We start from the raw sequence: 6,023 nt of genomic DNA on the forward strand, positions 1-6,023 counted from the left end.
ATAAATATCTGCGTTACAAAAATGAAACTCAGTAAAACATGACAGCTTTGCCTGTGAACATCTGAACATTTTAGTCTGTTAAAGACTAAGTGCAAAGTAACATTACATATAAAAAATACACATTAATGCCCTCTACTTTTAGGTTACAATGGTCACTATTTAAATCAAAACAGTTCCATTGGAAAAATGATATTTCTCAGGGATGACTGCTTTACAAATCAAATATAAGCATAAACTCAGAAAACTTAGATATTCTCTGAAATTCAAATTACTCGGAAATAAACTGCAGCGTGGGGCAACGGGCTGTTGGTAGAACTGTCAGTTACTTCTAGTATCCCCATGTTCATGGCCTTTGTGTGTGGCCCCAGTGCCTCAGTATCCTGTGAAACACAATAAATGACACTTAGTGTCAGACTGAAAGCATAATGTCTTATGCAATCATTACTGCATCTCAAACAGTAATACCATAAAGTTTTCAAATTAATTACCTTAATAGTCTTTGAAATTGAAGCTGGCTCTCTCAAGTACAGGGGAAGACCACGAAGAACAGCAGACCTTCTATAAGTAGCAAGATCTGTGGTCTGCAAAAAAAAGACAGGTCATCAGAAAGACATTAAGTCACCTAATTCACAGAGGTTGCACACATCTACTCTACCATGCAACAGTTTAGGATGACTTACTCCTTTCACCAGTAATACAGCTTCTAACAAAACTAGGGTGATATATATTTTACGTTTTCCCTTTAGTTGAGTTCAAAATAAAACGGACACAACAAAATAACAAACACTTGATTTTTTTAAAAATTAGTCGTTTAGATTAGTCGACTAATCGAAAAATTAGTCGAAAGATTAGTCGTTAGAAAATTAGTTGTTAGTGGCAGCACTAGTAGTGGCTTAAGCAGGTGATTTGTTATCCCAGCATTGTAGGTTCGATTTTCTTATGATGTGAGATTGTCCTCTTGCTTCTCGCTACCTGCAGGTGAACTAGTGTGGCACATAGATTCAATTGTTTTTGACTGATGTCTTGGTCTCTCGATGTAGAGTAACTAAATATGTATGGTCAAAACCTATTGTCGTGTCTTGTAGGCCTACTCTTACTCAGAGGTGAAAAGAAGAGATAGGATGCGAACTCCGGCCGAGCGTGCAGAGCTCCAACGCAACTGTCTCGTGGCTTAACGGCAGCGCGCCATACCCAGATATTCGTCCAGGCTATATATTTTTTCCAACATAGATATTTAACACAAATAATGACTCATATTGGTCGGCTTAAGTTAACTGTTTTATATGCTTGCAATAGGTTTAGGTTCTGGCTGATGGCAATGACAATGCCAGCATTAATCACTCGGTTTAGATTAGAAAAATGTTAGGTGCCATGGCTCTTCTGGCCACTAGGGATCGCTGTGGGACACCTGTCATTTTCCTTTGTTTTGATTGTGTGTTTTTTTTCATTTTGACATGTGCCTTATCCTCCATCATGTGATCCTGCCCCGCCTTCTCGTTATGTTTCCCTCCATTTTTTGTTCCACTACCCACACAGCAAAAGGACTCCGCGGCGGATCCGCCGCGGATGTATGGCGGCATCCGGAACGGACCCGCGAAACGGACCCGTATCGGAGTCCAGATGCTCTCAGGAACGGATCCGCTACGAAGGCGGATCGCGGACCCGCGGCGGCGGGTCCGTTTGGGACCCGTAAATTGATACATACACCCGCCGCGGACCCGCAACGGACTCATAAAGGCTCATCTTGCCCGGGTCCGTTTCGGACCCGTTTATCTCATTTTCAAAATTCCTTCTGTTTTTGCTGTAGGATTAAATAGGATAAACTATAGGATAAAAGTAAAACTATCACTAGGCCTAGCCTAGGCTACTACAGCAAGATAGGCCTACGATTAGCATCGCCTCGTATTTATAACTTAACAATACTGTCAATAAACCTAACAGAAAAGGTTTAAGTCAAGACATCAATTTACTGTACAAACGTGATCACTACTCAATGGAAATATAAAATGGACATTTATGGAAAGTTACAGGTTATAAGCTATTCTGTTTTTGTTAAGTAGCCTACGTTGCCTAGGCTACTCTACATTAATTTTGAGGTCAAAACCTAATTTAGTGCTTTATCAGCCTAGGTCAGTGCAGACATGAAATATTTTATCTAATAGGCTACAACTTCAATGAAATGTTGCGCTATGGACATCTAAAATATCAGAAAATGAATAACTGGTGAATGACAAGAAGTTCAATAAAAAGATTGTTTAATGCTTATTTCTCCTACTAATCCATTTGTGTGGATGGAGGCGGAACATGTCTCCTCGTTGCCCGATCCACCGCCAGTTGAAACACCTAATTGCATGCTTGGTGACCTCAGCGTCCGTGGCTGACCGTGTCACCATGTTTTTCCTCACAGCACCTGTAATCAAACAGACAGATATGTTTATGTTTATGGTATGTAGCATCCAAAGCCAAGTATGCTTACACAATACAATATATGAGATAGGTATTAAGGAGATTAAATTTAAAAAGAAACATGACTTACAAAGCTCCTCTGTTCGCTGCACGTTGAGGGCTGGTGTGGGGGTGGAGGGAGTTGAGGAGGGACTGCCATTCCTGGCCCATAGTGAGGTGGGCGGTGTGCGAGAGGGGGAAAAAATGTATTAAATGGTAGTCATCATTGATAATACACATGGGGCCTTTCTATTCACTAATATTTCAGAGATCAGTCCCTACCTTGAGTAACTCTCCGTATGTTAAATGCGGGTGCAGGTGCAGGGAGTTGAGGTGGTGAAGAGTGTTGCGGTCCTGCCCCATGGTGAGGTGCTAAGGGAGATAAATGGTTGTGATCTGTTAACCATGGTAGGCTGAGAGCTACAGGGCCAAACAATGGCAAACAAAAACAAATCTCTGGTCATACTGGACATGAATTTGTATGTTTCAACATTTTGGTATGCACTATCTATATCAACTCCATGAATGGATTAACATTGAAATCAATGTGTTTCAATACAATCTGATAATAATGAATTAACTTTTCAGGCAACATTGCATGAATGCAGATGTTTTAACTGACAAAATATTTGGCTGAGATTTTGAAAGTAATGTATGAAGTATGCAGAAAATCTGAGATGGTAATGCAGATGCAATCTGTTGATTTGAAATAGAGTGACTACTACAGTGATGGGGCCACTGTATTCAATTTTATTTCAGAGATCAGTCTTTACCTTAACAGTTTTCTCCAGGTTGAGGGGTAGTGACTCGGCTGCCTGGCACTCGGCAAGATGGTGGAGCTGGAGGAATAGATACAAGGAGAGGGGAATGTCTTTAGCACTAAGAATGTTAACCATATCTCTAATATTAATATAATGATTTAGTTATTTCAATGTTAAGAGATTATTACTTACTTTGCCAGTGCAATTGGCTTGGGCTTGAGGCTTCAACTGATATACCAGGCGAGTTGGAAGGTACCTCAGAGATGCAAAGTCACCATTTACTGGCTCTTCTTCACTCTCATCAGAGTCCCCGAAACGATGGCTGTTAAATAACGATATCATTATGGTTATTGCAATCCCAAAATTTCCAAATATACATATAGTACAAGCATCTCTGGTCTATTTTGGAATGCTACGGGAATGTGTTCACATTACATTTTAACAACCCAGAAAGTATCTTCATCAAGCGAACCCAACAGAGGCAATCATAACGTTAGATAAAAGTTGACGCTGCAGAACAAACAAAATAGAAGATGGGGACCAAGTTCCATACAGTTAAGTTACGTTAGCATAATAAATCACAAACAGACGCCAATACCCATTAGTTGTCTGAACCGACTTAAACAGTGATTAAAATGCCGAGGCTTTCATTACAAAGATGGCAGAAGGACACTAAAGTTACGTATGAGACCAAACTTGGCAAAATGCAAACGTTAATGCACAGCTAGCTAGAAGCTAGGGCTAAACCATTATCAGTGAGTCAACATGCTAAAGTTGTAGGTAGCTTTCATAGCAGACGAGTGCTTCACTGACTTCATTGACTGAAATACCAGTGCCAATGTATCAGCTTAATCAAGGATTGCATCGCAAACGTGATCGATCTCAAACATATATATGTATAATAGACATTAGCAATAACTTATGCAATTGCGCTTAGCAGCATGCTAGCTATCGATAGCAGCTGTATGCCGCTAGCATAGTAGCACTATGGACTATGGACAACAGCAACACATTAACAGACAAGACCAGACTAACGTTAAATAACAATGTGTGTTTTTTAAATCACACTACCATAACATATTCTGCCGAAATTGCTAACCCATTTTAAATCAAATAGGCTACAGACTCATATGAGCATCACAGCTAACAATAACGTTAACTTAGCCTGTTGCTCAAAATTACAAACGTCTGCACTAATATCAAACAACGTCATTACAATCAATAAACATGATAAGTATAAAACCACAAAGGCCAATGTTTAGCTATTGTGAATGTCGCATTATATTAATAAATATCACTTACTCAAGAGGGTTCAGCGCAACCATGTCCCAGCAAAGAAAATATCCACTAGTATGACTCTTCTCGGCTCTTGATGTACAGTCATATTCAACCGTTACAGTACAGGCGCGTCCGCGCCCGCGGATCCGACATGGGTCCACTCAGGACCCGCTGTTTGACAGTAGAATTTACGGAGCCGCCTGGAGGCGGAGCTGATCCTCTGTGCGGCACCAAAACGAATGCGACAGTCACGCGGGTTTGGCGACTTGAAGGCGGATCCGCCTAGGAGTCTACTGCTGTGTGGGTACCACCTGTGGCCATTAGTCTGGTTATTTAAGCCCTGTTTTTCGTTTGTTAGTCACGGAGTCTTTGCCTCACGTCAACTTTGCTGGTGAGCTTTATTGAACTCGTTCCTCTTGAGATTATTGAGACTTTTGCTTTTTGGACTTTATACTCTTACTTTTTGGACTATTGAACTTTCGAAGAGCCTTTTGTGTTAAGCACGCATTTTTGCCTTTTTGCCCATTTTTCTAATCTTTTTGTTTCTTTTTTCTTGCCGAATGCCTCTGACCTGCCTTTTTTGAGCCTACTGAGTTTGTGGATCTTCTGAGCTTTGAAAAAATAAAAGAGAACTTCATTTTCTGTTTGGAACCTCTGCACTTGGGTCTATTCTTACCACCTGAACTGTAGCCTAGCGGTAGCACGCCAGCCTGCCAAGCCGACGACCCGGGTTCAATCCCCGAGTCGACCCTAACAAAAAATGTCGACATAGGCCGTGACAGAACATTTCTAGGGGATGGGGTATTACACGTTGCCACTGTTTCCACCAATGATATGTATCGCTGCATCATCAACAACGTTGTTGGAACTACGGTGTTCGAACGTCGGAGGTAGCGAATTGCGACACAGGTACGATGCTTTCTGGAAACAGGTGTAACAGTGTCATTGTTTGGTCGCAAGTTGCGTCGTACCATGGTGGTTGAGCAACATCGTTGCTAACTAAACGACCCCCAGACTAGTTTAAGTGACAAAACTTCCTGTAAGAATCAATATTCAATCAATATTTTTTTTTCATATTTATTACACTAAATCATGAACTTTATTTCTAATATTAGAATATTTATTCAAAAGTATTTTTACTGTTATTTATTCAATAATCTGTTTATCGCTATTTTAACCTGGGTTACATACTTCTAAAATGTGTTGGATGAGTAACTTGTACCTGACAAATAAATTGTTATGCTTTGACCCGCATAGCTTTCTAGCATTTAACCATAGCACACCCTGAACCCTCTGTAGCTTCGGTAAGGTGTTTTGTCCAGGTGAGCACTGTTACAGTATACTACAGTAGTCTCTGACCGACTTTCACACTAGGATTATTACTTAGTAATTGGTACCTTCCGAATTAATCGGCAGAGGATGGCCTTTGTACACTATTCTTGGGGAAAATGCATCTAATTAAATAGCTAGAAGGCATTCTTGTAATAGTATTGTGGGTAGGCCTACATCAACCTACTATGGATAATAATATTACTTTGA

The 6,023-nt window shown here is 40.4% G+C and overlaps 1 long non-coding RNA gene across 1 annotated transcript; it reads right to left on the reverse strand.

Moving 5' to 3' along the window:
- Nucleotides 1–2,238: 2,238 nt before the first annotated feature.
- LOC143118542 (uncharacterized) lies at nt 2,239–4,072 on the reverse strand. The gene is made up of 6 exons (XR_012986188.1): nt 3,642–4,072; nt 3,399–3,528; nt 3,219–3,284; nt 2,728–2,817; nt 2,537–2,607; nt 2,239–2,410 (listed from the first exon to the last, which is right to left on the reverse strand). It is a non-coding gene; the product is annotated as an uncharacterized LOC143118542 (long non-coding RNA).
- Between the last annotated feature and the right edge of the window lie 1,951 nt (nt 4,073–6,023).

Source organism: Alosa pseudoharengus, unplaced genomic scaffold (assembly GCF_046254945.1).
Source record: "Alosa pseudoharengus isolate Yale_2024_CS ecotype anadromous, Long Island Sound unplaced genomic scaffold, YU_APseudo_1.1 YU_APseudo_1.1_scf_12, whole genome shotgun sequence".
In the NCBI taxonomy this organism is placed as follows: domain Eukaryota; kingdom Metazoa; phylum Chordata; class Actinopteri; order Clupeiformes; family Clupeidae; genus Alosa; species Alosa pseudoharengus.